Source organism: Orcinus orca, chromosome 16 (genome assembly GCF_937001465.1).
Source record: "Orcinus orca chromosome 16, mOrcOrc1.1, whole genome shotgun sequence".
NCBI lineage: Eukaryota > Metazoa > Chordata > Mammalia > Artiodactyla > Delphinidae > Orcinus > Orcinus orca.
Window position 1 is genome coordinate 36,354,748 of NC_064574.1, and position 19,095 is coordinate 36,373,842.

At 39.5% G+C, this 19,095-nt stretch overlaps 1 non-coding gene across 1 annotated transcript; it reads left to right on the forward strand.

The window, feature by feature from the left end:
• Window positions 1–6,711: 6,711 nt before the first annotated feature.
• TRNAE-CUC (transfer RNA glutamic acid (anticodon CUC)) lies at window positions 6,712–6,783 on the forward strand. The gene has a single exon. It is a non-coding gene; the product is annotated as a tRNA-Glu (tRNA).
• The last annotated feature ends 12,312 nt before the right edge of the window (window positions 6,784–19,095 follow it).

Sequence of the window (19,095 nt, forward strand, 5' to 3'; positions counted from 1 at the left end):
TCTACAACTCAGTAAATGGGCCAGCAAATACCAAATGTCACACGTGGCTTGTGGCTTTCATGTTGGACAAAGCAGAAGCAGAACATTTCCATCATCACAGAAAGCTCTATTTGAAATTGCTGAATTCAGTTCAAGGCCAATGCTTTTCCATTAATGGCAGCTTTTGCTATTTGAACAGATTTGGTACTGAAAAACTTAATTCCACTTAAAGTAGTGACCACATTTTCATAAGAAGTACTGAAGAAAGGGCTTGATATTGACATAAGCCTGAGAAATGAAAGGGAAAAAAATCATGAAAATAAATGTATTTCATATATTTTTAAAAACAGGTTAAAATGATAGTTTTGTGCTAGTTTTAGAGCAGAGAGTGAATAAATCAAATTCTAACTGTAGCGTATAAGTGGTTATAAAGAATTATGTGTGATTAAGCATTCAAATCACATTTGACTTTCATAGCATGATCATAAAAAGGCTTTTTTTTTTAAATTGAGGGCTTCACCAGTTTTTCCATTGGGTTCTCTTAACTTGATATTTGAATTGTTCACCTCTAAAGTACATATTTGATCAAAATCACGTTCTCGTTTCTCTTCTTGTTAATCCTGTGAACATCTCATTTATCAGATTTGGGGGAGGGGTCAAAATTCATCAATATCACATTTACTGACATCATAAAATTTGGCATCTTTTACCAGATTTTTAATTCCTTTGGCAATTGTTTGTAATCCAGTCACATAATATTATTGAATGTCATCCACCACATGATTGGGGTAGAAGATAATGTTAAGCAAAGAGAAATGTTTGATTCAGAATTAATTTTATATGTAGTCACATGGGCTCCTGTAACTGCAGGGAGGTAAATCATTAATATTCAGAAAACAAGCATCTCTCCCCACTCCATCCTGTGACTACTTCAATATGAAACATTCAAAACAAAAGAAATATGTGATTTAATTAAATATTATATTATCAAATGAGTGTCATCTTAGGAGTCATGCATATTATGGCCAAGACCGCCTGGGTTCACTGATGTCCATGCTCTCCTCTTCCTTCTAGACACACTGCACTCCCCAACCCCCTTGCAATCAGGTGGATCCGTGTGACTAGTTTTCACCAATGGAATGTGAGCAGAGTAATGGGGGTCACTTCTGGGCTCAGGTAGTGAAGCATGGATGAATATCTTCCATGTTGTCTTGCTTCCCTCATCTGCCAGCCAAGTGCAAAGGATCCAGGGAAGGACTCCAAGACCCTAGGCAATGGTGGTTCTCTCCCTTAAGAAATAAACCTCTTTGGGTTAAGACACTGAGACTTTAAGTGTTTTAAATTATAGTAAGTCTATAATTAGACTAAATTAGTGAATAATACCGTGGGTAAAACCATACACTGAATTGGTATATCTACAAGGGAGTTATGTTAAATGGACTGAATTTGTCCTGGAATTTGGCAGATTTTGAACAGTTAATGGTCCATTGCACAAGAATGTATTGAGTACTTATTCTATGTTTATCAGTACATGGAGCATGGCAGGAAGTATCTAGAGAGAAGAAGCTGGAAGAGGAGGATAAATAGTTATTGAATCCACGTTCATAACAGCTCACCCACCTTCATTCCTTTCCTGGGTCATTGGTAGCAGCCACTCATTGCTCTTCCCGAGACCACAATGGCCTAACTCTAATCCATTCTTTAAATCACACCACAGTGGTGTCTCCAAAGCGTCAAGCTAATCACATAATTCTCAATTTAAAATCCTTCAGGTGCCTCTCTTTGCCTTTGAAATAAGTCAAAATCCTTATCACAGTTTACAAAGACCTCCCTTCATGATCCGGCCTCTGCTTGCCTATCCAGCCTCATTTCTTGTGACCCTCCTGCCCCTTCTCTCTGTGTTTCAGCTGGATCAGGAGCTGCTTGAAGTCCCTTGTACAAATACATGCTCTTGGAAACCACTGTGCCTTTGCACATTCTGTTCACCCTGTCCACATTCTTCTCCCACTCACTTCCCCAAAGCAGAATAGTTATTTCAGGTCTCAGCTTGGTATTGTCTGTGTTAGAAATCCCTCCCCTGTGTCCCATTACGTATTGTATCTTTCACTCACCCCTGACTGGGCACCGCATCATATTTCCTTAGTCTATCATAGTCATGTGTATCTCCTACGATTTTATGAACTCCTTTAAAATGGTGTGATTGCCTACTCTTTACCTTTACAGTCTTATATTATAGTCTTGTCATAGACAACATGTTTGATAAATGTTGAATGAATACATGATTAAATGGTATCAGCATTGTATATGGTAGAAACACATGCAATAGAGTTCAATACAAAGTGATATATACAATGAAATTCTGAATTAAATGATGTTAGTTTCCAACTTGTATTCTATGAGGAATATGTTCAATAGGCAAAAAAAAAGTCTTTGCAGTTGTGATAAAATTAAGCATTTTGAGATTGGGAGATTATTCTGGATTATTCAGGTAGGTCTTAAACGCATTCTCGGAATCCTTATCTATAAGAGGCAGCAGAAGGAGATTATCCACACACAGAGAAGGCAGTGTGAGGACAGATCAGAGAGATATTTGAAGATGCTGTCCTTGAACATTGGAGTGATGTGGCCACAAATCAAGGAATGCCAGCAGCCACCACATGGTGAAAGAGGCAAAGAACAGATTCTCCCCTAGAGCCTCCAGAGGGGGGGCAACCCTACGGACACCTTGATTAAGGTGATACTGATTAAAGACTTCTGGCCTCCAGAACTGTGAGGGAATACATTTTGGGCTACCAAGTTTGTGTAATTTTTTACAGCAGTCACAGGAAACTAATATAAGGCAGGAAAAAGACAAGGTCTATGTTTCCTCAATTATTAGTAAAATATTCAGGAAACAGGTGGAATTTGAACTTGACCTTGAGGTAATTGCTATATTTTGTTAGGTTAGATGATAAAAGTTCATTCCAGACAGAGATGGATAGCTTTCACATTAGCAAAAGTTTACAACTTTGAAGGAGAATAATAAGGGTATAAATTACAGTAATGCTAGCTGCTGTAACAAATAAACCTAACGTTTCAATGGCTTAACACCTTAAAATGTTACTGCTGTCTCACAGAATCCAGTGCAGATGTTGCAGTTAGTATGTGGTGGGTGCTTCACTCAGTCCCTGAGGGACTCATGCTGATGGAGGCACTGCCGTTTCCAACATGTGGCTTTTAGAGTTGCACAGCATATTAACAAAAAAAAAAAGCATAGAGAAACCTACATGGGAAACCTTTATGTTTCCAACCTGAAACTTTTGTGAACATTCCATTGTCTATTATTATGGACTGAATGTTTGTATTCTCTCCAAACTTCTATGTTGAAATGGAATCCCCAACATGATGGTTATTTGGGGGTGGGGCCTTTGGAAGTTAGTTGGGTCTTGAAGATGGAGCCCTCACTAATGGGATTAGTGCCCTTATAAGAAGAGGCCAGAGAATTAGCTTTCACTTTTTCTGCCATGTGAGGACACAACAAGAAATCAGGAGTGTGCCACCTGGAAGAGCATTCTCACCAGAATCTGGCCACACTGGCACCCTGACTCAGACTTCCAGCCTCCAGAACTGTGAGAAATAACTGTCTGTTGTTTATAAGCTACACAGTCATGGTATTTTGCTACAGCAGCCTGAACTGGCTACATTTCAGTCACACAGCCACACGTAACTTCAAAAGAGACTGGGAAATGTAGGCCATCTGGGAGCCCAGAAAGAAAAGAGGAAACAGATTGGAGAACACACCGTCATTCTCTTGATGTTCAAATATTTACTTTGATTTTCTTCCCACACAAGAACATATTCCCTCCCCAAGGAAGACAACTCAAAGTTCCATTCAATCACTATAGTCAGCTGCATTCCAAGATCACAGGTGATGGCAGAGACCACACCATCCAGAACCCAATGACCTATCATAATCAAATGACCTATTATCTGAAAAGACAAGTTATCTGCAAACTCCCACAACACACACTAATCAATGATCCAGGAGGGACCGAATAAATGTTCCTTTCATGAAAGGGACACTGGGAGACACACACAGAGATCATGAGATCCTGATCAGCAGGCATGGTGAAACCCCTCCCACAATGAGTACCTTGAGGGTTGGGGGAGTACTTGATAGACCTTGATTCTGCCCTCTGGGAGCAACCTCCATGTCCATGGTCCCATGTCTGTGGATCTGCCCTCAAAGAGTCTCCTTCTTTCTTTCGTTTTTTTTCTTTAATTAGAGTATAGTTGATTTACAATGTTGTGTTAGCTTCTGCTGTACAGCAAAGTGTATCAGTTATACATATACATATATCCACTCTTTTTTAGATCCTTTTCCCATATAGGTCATTACAGAGTATTGAGAAGAGTTCTCTGTGCTATACGGTAGGTTCTTATTAGTTATCTACTTTATATGTAGTAGTGTGTATGTATGTCAATCACAGTCTGCCAATTTACCCCTCCCCACGCCCCCCCCCCGCCACTTTCCCCCCAGTAACCATAAGTTTGTTTTCTACATCTGTAAATAGTCTCTTTCTTGTCCATAAACATCCATGGCCATATCCAAGGTGCCCAGAGAGTATACCTTCCCTGGGGATACACAGCTTTCATAGCCAGATTCTAGCTGGTGCAACTTTCAGGTCTCTGAACAATGTTTTGTTTTGTTTTGTTTTTCCCAACACATACTTAAAAAGCTTATACTCTTCATGAGACCCCATGCTAGGCACAGGTACAATGGTTTAAAAGCATAGGCAAGGGACTTCCCTGGTGGCGCAGTGGTTAATAATCTACCTGACAGTGCAGGGGACACAGGTTTGATCCCTCGTCCAGGAAGAACCCACATGCAGTGGAGCAACTACGCCCATGCGTCACAACTACTGAGCCTGCTCTCTAGAGCCCACAAGCCACAACTACTGAAGCCTGCGTGCCTAGAGCCCGTGCTCCACAACAAGAGAAGCCACTGCAATGAGAAGCCCACACACAACAATGAAGAGTAGCCCCCACTCGCCACAACTAGAGAAAGCCCACACACAGCAATGAAGATCCAACACAGACAAAAATTTTAAAAAATTAAAATTATAAATAAAATAAAAACACAGGCAAAGTCCCTCTTTTCATGTATCTTACCTCTTAGTGAAGGAGACAGACTGAATGTTGTTTTAAAGTTCAAACGCTACAAAATTTTTCAGTCTTGGCTCACAGTTTCTTTGGCAATGCAGTTGCCTAAAAAATTTAGTACACTCACGTCATTACATAGTTCTGGACCTAAACATAGATCTCAAATCTGTTTTTCATTACTTTTTGTCCTAGCCCCCATGCCTTTCTCTTTAGCTAACTGCAGCTACTTTGAGGCCATGTGAAACCATAGGCTCGAGGTGAGAAGGTAAGGCCATTTATCTGATCTTTGTCTCTGGCTGAATCTCTGTTCAATGATGAAGTCTTCCTGGAAATTTCAGAATCAAAACCTTTCCAGTTTTATCTACGTGAAGGTCCAATCCTGTAATAGGGATTCTTTCAATTTCCTTTGATATTTGCATTGAAACCAGCTATTACTTGTCTAAGCCTATTGTGATCTTCTAACATCTTGCTAAAATCTATCTGCCATTGCCAACACACAAACATGCTCACTTTTCCATCTACTTTCACTAGAGCAGTGGTTCTCAGAATTCGGTCCCTAGAGCAACAGAGTGGGCACCACCTGAAAGTCTTTTAGAAATGCAAATTCTCAGTCCAGATCTACCAAATCAAACACTCTAGGTGTGGTGCCCAGGAATCTGTGCTTTCACAAGCCCTCTGGGTGAGTCTGATATACAGCTAAACTGAGAACCATTGCTCTGTGGCTACAGGAATGGGCCTTCCGTGTTATGTCAGGTGGAAACTTACATGGTTGGAGCAGGGAGTTCATGGTGGTAGTAGAATAACACAAAATCATAAAAAGAAAGAAGGGCAATCACTCAATATGTTAAGGTGATTATTTTCAGATATTGAGAAATTCAACATGGTTTTTCCTGAACAAAAAGTTTTAGGTAAGAATTACAGGCTCTTCGAAGATAATCCTGTTCTTCTGTGATCTTTGTGCAAGCAGTGGGCATTAATGGTTTCACTTTATATGATGTCATTGCAGATGCTCCTATTTCCTCCAGGATCAGTTTCTTCCCCATTCTGTGTGGCCCCAGGAGTATTGTCTGTCAATCATGGAATTCCATGCCTTTGCTCAAAAGGGAAGGTGTATGTATAACTCAGGCCCAGCTGAATCTGGTAATCTATCTCTGTGACATTAGCAGTTATTATGGGGAAGGACATGTGACACAGCATGATCAGTTGGAGTCTAATCAGAGCTAGTAACTAACTAACACTTGGTACTGAAGGCCACAGTTGTCTGCTCACCTTTCCACAGGTCAGCTCCAAACTCATCCTTTATGGTGACCTGAGCCAATAAGGTCCCTCTGCTTTAAGCAAGTTTGAATTGAGTCCTCATATATACAGCCTTGGTAAGATGCTTGACTTCTTTCCTGATGTAGCTTAAAATCGAGTCCTAAACATTCTTCTATAACATCTCTACTAGAATGGAAAGGGAGGGGAAAGGCAATTTCATTTAGTATGAAGCAAGTAAGCCTTTCTCACTCTCTTTTTTCTTGTATTTTTTTATAGTTTTAAAACATATGTATTCATTGTAGAGATAAGTAAAAACAAGAAATGGATGGAAATTCCCTGGTGGTCCAGTGGTTAGGACTTGGTGCTCTCACTTCCATGGCCCAGGTTCAATCCCTGGTCAGGGAACTATAGGATCCTACAAGCCCTGTGGTGCAGCCAGAAAAAAAAAGAAGGAAAGAAGGAAGGAAGGAAGGAAGGAAGGAAGGAAAGAAAGAAAGAAAGAAAGAAAGATAGAAAGAAAGAAAGAAAGAAAGAAAGAAAGAAAGAAAGAAAGAAAGAAAGAAAGGGAGAAAGAGAGAAAGAAAGAAAGAGAGAAAGAAAAAGGAAGCATTACATAAAAAGCTCATTTAAAAATAATCAGTATCCGGTGTGCCACTAAGTCTTATCAAAGCTCTTCTACTATTTATGAATTTGGTGCCTCACCCAGACACTCAGTTGACATAAGTGATGACTGTTCATAGTTCACAGATGCATCATTCTCTGGAGAATTGCCCTTGGCCTATGGGAACCAACTTACCTGGAATGGCCTGGGAAGCTGTGCCTTTTCCTGGGAGGAGCCTCCAATCAGTGGTTGATAAAACGGAAAAAAATCCCTGCCCACCCCTTGCTTTAAGGGAGAACATTTGCAGTGGCATTCATGCTCCAGAGCTCCCTGTAGGACCAGGCTGGGTCTAAACTTTAGCTGAAGGTGATCCTCTCTAGCTTCTTTCCTGGTACTGTCCTGAGGGTTTCTCCTGAGAACGTCTCAGGTTCTGCTTCTGGGGAATCTCATCTAAGGCATCATCTTTGGTCCCTTCATATTTCTTATCTATTTCCTCCTTTTCATTTCTATTGAAACTACCTTCTTCCTCTACGTTTCAAGGTGTATATACAACTCAAGTTTTTCCTGTACGGAAGGGTCAACTTTAGTGCATTGCACCTCTATGAAAAATGCTTTTGAAGAACCTGGCTCTGTTACAGGTGTTCTATAAAGCCTACCTGAATACTCACTCCCATCCCGCATCCATTCCAAGTTTCTAAAGCATTCTGCTTGGATCTTTAAAGCATGATTTTACTGTATTTAGGTATTTGCATGCCTGTCTTTCTTGAGAGAAAAGTTTATCTTTCATCCATGTGCTCCTAAAGTGTTTTTCTTAATTTTCCTTTCAGGATGCAAACCAATAATATGCACTGGTGGGGATGCCTTAGCTACATCCTTAAGATCCTTTAAATTCTGCCACAGCAGGGCTGGCACAAGAGCCCAGAGAAGAGCAGAAGGGTCATGTGAGATGAATTCACCTCAAGAAGCTATGGATATTGTAGGCGCAAACGGGATAGGGAAAAGGGTAAATTAGAAGGAAGTCCTGATTTGCAGGAGCATAACAATATACTTATGGGCAGAGATGGCTTTTACTGTATAGGAAGATGGGAGCCAGGTCTTCTCCTGTGCTGATCAGGTGGCAGGAACATGGTGGCAGTAGGTGACTCTGTTGGTATACTCGTTATATGGTTAGAGTGAACTCAGGTCCTGATCAGGGTTAGGTTGTGTATGAAAGGCACCAGGGTCTCAAGGCTGGTGAGACCAGCTGGGGACAGCAGGTATTTTCATGGCTCCCTGTCTTATTCCCACAGCGGGTTTCAGGGATTAGTTATAAAGTAGGAGATAACTATCCATGGGAGTGTGTCATCCTGGATTGGAACTCATAAAAGGAAGAATATGCCCTTAGGTTATATAGCTGACTTGTGTCTGAACTTTCCCATGCCCCATCAATGAAAGGCAACAGACAAGCCAAAAGGTCCTTGGAAATTCTCCCATGTATTCCCAGTTGTGATTAATCAGGGTACTGGTACTTGGATACATGGATTGGGCAATTTGGTATAACTTTTTTTTGTGTGTGTGGTGCACGGGCCTCTCACTGTTGTGGCCTCTCCCGTTGCGGAGCACAGGCTCCAGACGCGCAAGCCCAGCGGCCATGGCTCACGGGCCCAGCCGCTCTGCGGCATGTGGGATCTTCCCGGACCGGGGCATGAACCCGTGACCCTGCATCGGCAGGCGGACTCTCAATCACTGCACCACGAGGGAAGCGCTGGTATCACTTTTTGAAGCCCTGTCTTGAACTGAATGTCTAATATTTTTTTCACAGCTATGCCTTTAATTGTAACTTTAAAGGAAAAGAAATGCTCGCAGTGAAACATTAGCACATCACTGGTTGTCAGCTGTATTCAGATTTCAGAGATATTAAGATGTGAAAATCTATATATCTTACAACCAACATAATACAGGAGTATTTAGACTTTGGTGAAAAACTCTGACTTAGGGAGAAATGATTAGTGGAGAAATGAAAATATCAGCAACAAAATAGAATAAAATGTCCCTCAATCATGCCGCACCCAACCACAACAATCTGGCAATGATCCACAGTCAAAAGTGCCTTTATGGAAGCTGTGGGATCCAGAACCATATGCCAAGGGACTCAGGAGGAATCTGACCCATGTGTTCATTGGGTAATAGGCATAGATATCTTAGTCTAGGCTGTGGACCCTGCAGTAGCCCATGAACCAGCTCTAGCCGTTCTTGACCATGGAATGGAAACCTCTAAAGAATGTTATCTCAGACAATCACCCACAGATGAGAGAGCCTTTGTGGAAGTCCAGGTTTCCAGTGGAGAAATTCCAGCACACCATTGGAGCAAAACATATATGTGTATATATATATATATATATATATATATATATATATATATATATATATATATCAGTTTGGATGCATTGGAAAGGGTAAGAGGGACAGCTTGACTTTATCCATATCACCCCTCCCTCAAGGTGGCACAGCTTAGAGCCCAGAGAGATCTTTTTTGCCTGTGATTTCTCCCATGGGGTATGGAGGTCAGGGAGTGAGAGCATGTGAGTGAGTGTCCAACTTCTCCAGCTGTGTCAGATGATGCCAAAGAGGTCCATTTCCCTTGTGCTGAATTGCGACTGGTTGGGAGGAAGTGGCTGGAAGAGCAGCAGATAGGACTCTGGAGGGCATTAAAGTGACACAGATACTACTAACTGTATCATGAACCCCATCAAAAAGCCCACCTATGAGCCGCTGAACTCATCTCACCCGCAGATCCCCCCAACTGGCACATGGACGACCCCAGGACTCCACATACCTCACCCACACACATCTCCACCCTCTGGCCAGCTCCCTGTATGAGCTCATAGGGGTGGTGATGAGAGCAAGCTTTGTCAGATGGCTAGTGAGCATGTGCAGAAAGCCAACCCAAATATGTGGGCCAAGGAGAGACCACAATATTGAGTTTTAGTGACACCACCATTGGGAAGGCAAAAGGGAGGCTGTCAGCACGTGGCGTGGTGTGTTGCACAAATGAAAGGAGGCTTACAAGCTTAAGAATTTTGCCACAAGAGGGAGCAAGAAATGTGGAGCAGGTATAGCCATGGAAGGTCAGGGAAAGCCTCAGGATCCCTAGCTGGGCTGACAGAAGGCATTTCTTTCCCAAAGGCAGTTAGTAACTACTGGAGGAGGTGACTACTACTTCAAATGCAAAGACAGCAAGGCAAAACTTCAAGAAATGTGAAAAATCAAGGAAATATGACACCATCAGAGGATTTCAATAATCTTCCAGTAATCAGTCCCAAAGACATGGAGATCTGCAATTTACCTGATAAAGAATTCAAAGTAGCTGTTTTAAGGAAGCTAAAAGAGCTACAAGAAAACACAAAAATAATTCAATGAAATCAGGAAAACAATACACAAACAAAATGAGAATTTTGAGAAAGACATAGAAAGCATAAAAAAGAACCAAACAGAAATTTTGAAGCTGAAGAATACAGCGAATTAAATGAAAAATGTAATAAAGAGCATCAGCAGTAGAATAGACTAATCAGAAGATAGAATCAAAGATCTAGAGGATGGGAACTTTGAAAAACCTAGTCAGAGGAGAACAGAGACAAAAATTTTAAAAAGCAAAAGAAGCCTACATGATCTATAGGACACCATCAAATAAAATATCAGAATCATTGGAGCTCCAGAGGGAGACAGAGAGAGAATGAGAGTTTATTAAAAAAAAATAATAGTAGCTGAGAACTTCCCAAGCTGGAGGAGAAACTTGAACATCCAAGTTCACAAAGCTAAAAATCGTATGATCATCTCAATAGATGCAGAAAAAGCATTTGATAAAATTCAACATTCATTTATGATAAAAATCCTCAACAAATTGGGTACAGAAGAAACATACATCACCATAAAAAAGCCCCTATATCATACTCAACAGTGAAAGTTTAAAAGCTTTTCCTCTAAGATCAGTAACAAGACAAGGGTGGCCACTCTCATTACTCTTAGCTAGAGCAATCAGACAAGATAAAGAAATAAAAGAAATTGAAATCAGAAAGTTATCATTATTTGAAAATGATATGATCTTACATATAGAAAATTCTAAAGACTCAACCCAAAACTATTGAAACTGATCAATGAATTCAGTAAAAAATGCAGTATATAAAATCAACATACAGAAATTAGTTGCATTTCTATACACTAACAACAAAGTAACTGAAAGAGAAATTTAAAAAATTGTCTCATTAACAATGGCATCAAAAACAATAAAACGTACTTAGGAATAAATTTAACCAAAGAAATGAAAGACTTGAAGAAGTTACAACCAAGTGAAAGGATATCCTGTGTTCATGGATCAAAGGAATTAATATTGTTAAAATGTCCATACCATCCAAAACCATCTATAGATTCAATGCAATCCCTATCAAAATCCCAATGGACTTTTTCACAGAAATAGAACAAACAACATTAAGATGTATGTGGAATCATAAAAGACCCTGAATAACCAAATCAATACTGAAGAACAAAGCTGGAAGCACCATATCTCCTGATTTCAAACTATACTACAAAGCTACAGTAATGAAAATAGTACGGTACCAGCATAAAAATAGACACAGAGGCCAATGGAACAAAATTTGAGCTCTCATGTGATCAGTTAACGTTTGACAAGGGAGATAAGAACACTCAATGGGCAAAGGATAGTCTATTCAACAGATTATGTTATGAAAACTGGATAACCACATGCAAAAGAATAAAATTGGATCTCTATCTTATACCACTTACAAAATTAATTCAAAATAGGTTAAAGACTTAAACATAAGACCTGAAACCATAAAATTCATAGAAGAGGCTACTTGACATTGGTCTTACAATAATTTTTTGGGTATGATACCAAAAGCACAAGCAACAAAAGCAATCTACTTGAGTCTAATAACAGCTTATTAGTTACAGAGTCTTTGGGAATATTTAATGAGTTGATACAGAAAGATACTCGACACAGTGACTGGTACATGGTAAGAGATAGTGAGAGATATTTTGGGTGCCTATCCAACCACCTTTCTTCCCTTTCTCCCTCATTAACAGAACCCCAGTTTTATTGACCTGCCTCAGAAGACCATGACCATTAGAAGACCAGGATTCTCCTAAGCCTACAGGGATAAATAATTTGTCTAAATCAGTCTGATTTGTTTACTTCTTGTCAAGTGATTGATTTAGGCATAGGTATGTGATGTAATTCTGGCCAATGAGATATGTGGGGACGTGTTTTGTGAAGGCTTTAATAATGGGATACATGGTAGGGATGTTTTAGAAGTTGTCATCTGCATGTGAAGCGTGGAATTGCTGCAGCCATCTTGGTAATATGAGGTGAGCAATATCACCATGCTGAGGGTGATAAGACAGAAACAAGGAAGCCCCTGGGTCTTTGCAGATACTAATGAATCACTGAGCTCACCAAACCTAGAATCCCCTACTTCTGGATTTTTTGCACAGTAAACAATTAATGGTATCATTGAAGCTATGTCAGTTCAATTTTCTATTACTTATAGCAGGAAAAGTCTAAAATTGATGTTTACTTTTGTGATTTGTCGATAGGATGGATGGGATAATGCATACAGAGTGTTTAGGCCACCGGCTAATCCAAAGAAACTGCTTGACAAAGGGTCAAAAGATACTCCTTCTCTTTTTCTGCTTCCTTCTCCTCTTCCTCCTGTTATTTTATTGTTGTTATTATCACTGTATAGTCCAGTGTTGTAGATTCTATTAATTTTTTTTTCACAATTCTATATTTGCTCTGGGGACATGCCATGGCTCGCTGTGAGCAGGGAATACTACTCTACACTGTATGGACTTGACCATATGTGTTGCTTTGGCCAATGGAATGTGAGCAGATACAATCTATACCATGTATGTCAAAGGTTTTGCACGTATTCATATAGTTTGGTTTGTTCTCTTGCACTCCTGTCATTTGCCGTGAGAATAACATGGGCCCAGTAGTCTTCATTCCTTCAGCCTGGGTCCTAAAATGAAAGACATGAGAGCAGATCTAATCCTGTACTTCAGTCTGAAGCAGAGCTGGTCCAACAAGCTCCTGGACAGACATCTGGGCACAAAATGTTTGTTCCTCTAAGTCAATGAGATTTGGGGGCTGTTTATTATGCAGCATTATCGCAGTTTTTAAAAACTTACTAATATAGCCCCTAAGCCCCCAAATGAATAGAACCTCAGAGTGTTCCCCAAATTTGCTGCCTGGTCCAGGGAGACCTATGGCATCTGGAGTAGACCCTGACATAGCAGAAAGGCTGATTGAGACAGTGGATTTGGGGCTCTGCATCTTATCTTCTCAGTGGTAAAAGGCTCAGGCTACTAGATAGACTTCCTCATCACATCTTTAACTACCATGCATGGAGCAGGGTCTTCCTGCAGTAAGTTTCTTCAGTGCTTCCATTGAAGGTAATTGAGATGAAGTAGGCTAAGCTTGGTTTGGGAATACGGAAAGGATTTGGACACTGTCAGAGGCATCTCTTGATTACTCTGTGTGCAACATAAGTTACTCTAAGGGAAGTGAGTCTGAGAAGCTGGAACTAGTGCCAGATATTGAGAATGCAGGGAAGTTATCTGGTGAGACACAGAAATGGGAGCCAGAGCACAGGAAGGTCAGCAGCAAGATGCTCCAAAAATCCTGAGTTGAGAAGTGAGTGGAGGTCAGTTCTGGAGAACAGATGAGGCCTGGAGTGTGCAAATGAGGCAAGTGTCTGTCTGGATAAAAACCATGGCACACTTGTTCCAAACCATTTGAACTGGATCTAGCTGCTTTTGAGTGAGCACTGGAGCCAAGGTCTCAGGTGCTACAAAGACCACAGTGATTCCTGACTCTGGTTTCCTGGCTGGTGCTCCCATGCCTCTTGGACTCAACTTCAGAATTTCTCATCCTGTTGGTCTGAAAAACTGAGCCTGCCTTAAATTCCAAATCCCTAGTTGAGTCCATGTTTTCTGACACTGCTGTCTCCTTGTCTGCATGTCTGCATATTGCCTGTTGCCAGGTTCCCATCCTGTCTGCCAGGAGCCCAACAGGTTTTGTCTTCTTAGTCCTCTCATAGGACACCCCTGGAGGAGCTGGACCACTGACCTCTCCCTGCTACTGAGCCATCCCATCCCATGTTCCACACCCCACTTTGCCCTGGCTCATGCAGGAGCATCCACAATGTTCTGCCTTGTCCTCAGCTCCTGGCTGTTCCTCACAGACCTTGCTGTGCCCCACAGCTCAGGATCTGACACATGTAAGCCTGAGAAATAACTACAACCTCCTTGAATGACTTTTCTGATCCCTGAAATTATACTTTTATAGATGCGGTCCTTTGGTCCACATTAAAATATAAATCCCCCATGGGAGAGACCCTATTAAGACTTGCAGGGAATTACTAACTTACATCTTAATGTGAGTGAGGTTATTGGATTTTTCCCCCCTTTAAGGCAGTCTTTGATGGGGGAAGGGGAAAAGTAGAGAAAGCATAATCACCAAAGAGAGACGTAGGGTGAGAAAGATGGTTGTGGAGACAGGCAAAGGACACAAGAGTGGAAATTTTGGTCCACAATTTTGTCTGGGGTATTTAATGTGGATAGTGGGTTCCAGGTGCCTCTTTTAACCTCGATGGGTAAAGTGTTTTTGTTTTGCTTTGCTCTTTTTGAGATTTAACTCTTATTGGGTCATTGCTGTGGTGGAGTGATACAAAATATTTGGAAAGCAAAAAGATTAGTGGTAAATATGGATGCATCCTTATGATAAAAATCAGCCAGGATATAGGATGATGGATATAAATGAATCACAAAACTGTCTGGCTATTGTGTCAGCTGTAGCTAAGACAACTCAAGAGAGTGGGTTTATCTAGGAAGGCTGATCACTCTGCTTGATAGTGTAGTGAGTGTCTTATTTGGTCATTCTATTTTAGGGGCTGGTCCAAAATATGCATTTTCAGAACTTACAGTTTTGCTGGTACATGCAATAGCTCAGCCTCAAAGGACTGACTCTTAGCTCTCAAACTCACAAGAGTATGAGAGGTAAGTCTTTGTAGTGTGCATAATATTTTATACACTGTCAGCACACCTGCCTGCTAGAATCAGAATCATAGGGAAGCCAAATCAGTGGCTAGATGGTAGCTATGGAAATGAGTGGTGGAAATGGGGGGGAGGGGTGAAGAAAGTCTTGACAGCTAAGATTGAATACTTGTAGGTGCCAGGAACAATGCTGAGCAGTTTATTTCTCATTTAACCATTAAAACAATCTACAGATGAGGTGCTTTCATTTTTCCCCTGTTGCAGGTGAGTAAGTGAGGCTCCAAGAATTTAAGTCTTTCTCCAGATCCTCAGACTAGAAAGAGCCTGAGCCATTCAAATCCAGGTTAAGTGAGTCTGTGAAACCAAACTTAATGTCTCTGGCTACATGGAAAACCTGGAGGTGGACCTAGACATGGAAAAATGGGTGAGCAACAGGAAGGGAAGGCAACCAGGACTCGAGTCCAGAAGGAATGAAACCAAATGGTGGTTCAGTGTGGCTCTCAAAGCTGGGTTGACTGTATAAAATTGGTAGGTTAAGAAATGCTCTTGGTCTTCCTTGATGTCGAAAGAACCAAATCTTATTTTCCATATAAGTACGTGTCTACATGGGTTGTGTTCTTCCTGTGAACTGAGAATTGTTTAAGTGAACAATTAAGCAATAAGTAATAAAAATAATAATGATATTAGCCACAAAAAAGAAGAAGAAGAAATGCTCCTCTAACAACCACACGCTTCCCCATTTCACACACTTGAAACAAATTGGGAAAGATAGGACAATTTGGGGGTTCTCTAGAGATGAATCTCTGCTCTGAAACTTTTGGTGTTCGGATTCTTATTGTTTTTATTGATTTTGAAAAATTTAAGGTAAACTTTATAAATAATCTATTACAAACTCTATAAAAAATATAAAAGCAAAACTTTAATCTGATAGACCCACAAGAGAAGTAAAATGACATAGTCAAAGATTGACTTATCATGGTATTTTTTGCATCTAAGGATATTTTAGATATTTGTGGGGGAAGACACTGTATGGAAAAATAACTCCAATACTGTCTGTGTCAATAACATGGAAGAAGGCATCCAAATATGGTACACACTTAAATATCTTTATCATTTCAAAAACTTCCCTATTGAATCTAATTTTATTCACTGACATGAAAATTCTATGTTAATTGGGGAACAAAATTCATAGGGTTATTCAACCAGGGTAATATGTCCAATAAGAACTTAATAATGTATTTTACGCCAGGTCAATCTTAAGTAACTGAGCAGTAACTTCTATCCAAAGTAACTTAAGACAAATGAAGAAACTCTACTGGCAAGCAATGAAAGTTTCATAATCACATTTATGTCCTAGTGCTTATAATATGATCATTCTTCTGCTATAACCAAGCCTACTATTTTTTCCTAGATAAATTTTAGGAATAATTCTAAAATCAAAGTAGAGTGTCTAAATACACAACCCAATCAAAAAATGGATGGAAGATCTAAATAAACATTTCTTCAAAGAAGACATACAGATGGTTAAAAACACATGAAAAGATGCTCAACATCACTAATTATTAGAGAAATGCAAGTCAAAATTACAATGAGGTATCACCTCACACTGGTCAGAATGGCTATCATCAAAAGTATCTAGGAACAATAAATGCTGGAGGGGGTATGGAGAAAAGGGAACCTTCCTATACTGTTAGTGGGAATGTATATTGGTACAGCCACTATGGAGAACAGTATGGAGGTTCCTAAAAAAACTAAAAATAGAGTTACCATGTGAGCCAGCCATCCTACTCCTGGGTATATATCCAGAGAAAATCATAATTCGAAAAGATACATACACTGCAATGTTCATTGCAACACTATTTACAATAGCCAGGACATGGAAGCAACCTAAATGGCCATCACCAGAGGAATGGATAAAGAAGATACAGTACATATATACAATGGAATATTACTCAGCCATAAAAAAGAATGAAATAATACCATTTGCAGCCACATGGATGGGCCTAGAGATTGTCATACTGAGTGAAGTAAGTCAGACAGAGAAAGACAAATATCATACAATATCACTTACATGTGGAATCTAAAAAAAGGGTACAAATGAACTCACCTACAAAATAGAAATAGAGTTACAGATGTAGAAAATAAACTTATGGTTACCAGGGGATAAGGGAGGGGAGGGATAAATTGGAAGAATGGGATTGACATATACACACTGCTATATATAAAATAAATAACTAATAAGAACCTACTGTATAGCACAGGGAACTCAACTCAATAATCTGTAGTGGCCTATATGGGAAAAGAATCTAAAAAAGAGTGCATATATGTATATGTATAATAGATTCACTTTGCTGTACACCTGAAACCAACACAACATTGTAAATCAACTACTCTATACTCCAATAAAAATGTTAATAAAATAAAATAAATACATGTGCTTAACAATGTGTGCTGAGTGCCTACATTTGTCTACATTAGGAGCATTCTTGTCATGTACTACTATCTTTTTCTTGCCTTAGCATTTTCAATTAGTTTTTCTATTTTAAACAAAATAGGGCTCTAGAATAATAGCGTGATCTTAAAGAACCTTCTGAGATAATGAAATGTTCTCTATGCATGCTGTCTGACTCAGTAGCCACCATCAACACGTGGCTGCTGAGCATTTGAAACTGACTAGTGTGACTAAGGAGTTAAATTTCAAGTTTTAATAAATTTAATCGAAATAGTTATATATGGCTAATAACTACTGTATTAGACGTATAACTCTAGAACATAAAAATATGCCTGCTTAGAGAAAACCAAAAGTGGAGGGAGTTTTGTAAGAAGCTCTTTGTCATGTAACATCTATGATTCTTAGGTATTATTGTTCCTATTTTTCAGATGAGACACTAGTATTCAGAGAGATGAAGTGTTTTGCTCAAGGTTTTACAACTTGTCCAGATCAGAGACATCAAAAGCTCAACTTTTTCAAGGAATCCTTACTGCTTTAAATGCGTAAAAGCATGCTTCTACTGTTAACCTTTATAGGCTCAGTTTTTTTACTTTTCAGAATTCATTATTCATTGAAATGAATGTTTTAGAATATTAGACATTGTCCTCGTATTTTGAAGAGACTACTTTATAAGTGAACTTACAGTGACAGAGTATAAGAAGTGTTGGAAATTATTTTCAGGAAAATTTATAATCCCACCAACCGGATTAGAGAGTGTCTTGTCTGTATTAAGTATGGTCATTTAAGAAAGTCTTTGCCAGTTCAATGAGTGGAAGATACTATTTTGTTTTAAAATTTTACATTTATTCAATTACCACAAGCGGGGCCAAACATTTTCCGCTTGTCTAATTCCTCTGTAAATTGTCTATTCCTATCGTTTTTTGAGACCATAACATATATTTTCCTGAGGGTTCCTCAGTTGTAGATCTTCCAAGACTACGAACTGTTGGAAAAGTGTATTCAAGAGAAGCCAGGCCTTTACTGAGGTTTTTTCCCTTTTGAATTCAGAGGCATAACTTTAAAAAGAAACTGCTTTGAATAGTTGCATGGGCAGCTGCCCAAATATTTAGGGACTATTCCCAATTCTTTCTTTTCCTGGGCTTGCAAATACCAAAGGTTCTTAAGAAGTTTGTGGATATACAAAAATGAAAACCCCAAATCATCATCATCACCATCATCAATCAGCAGTGATGAGTGATTCCACTATATAATGATTAAAGAGGAATCATCCTAGTATATTTAAATGTTTATTTAGATCCTTAACTCCTGAGCAGATTAACCAGGGGCTAGAGAAATTTATTAGCTTAAAAGATGCTACTATTTAAAGATTAATAGGAGAGAAGATAAAACAGCTCTAAAACATAAATAAATGTTTGACAGCCAAAAATTCACATTTTATAGAACTTCAGGAATATATCACCGAGTAAAGTGAGTTACACCTGTGGAATGAAATTTAGTGATGATGACAGGGGTTAGTTGCACACTGAGTTTAGTACCTACTTAGTGAATCTCAAAAGATAATCATCTATAAAATGGAAATCAGTGAGAAACTGGGAAAATCAGCCTTTCTCCTGTT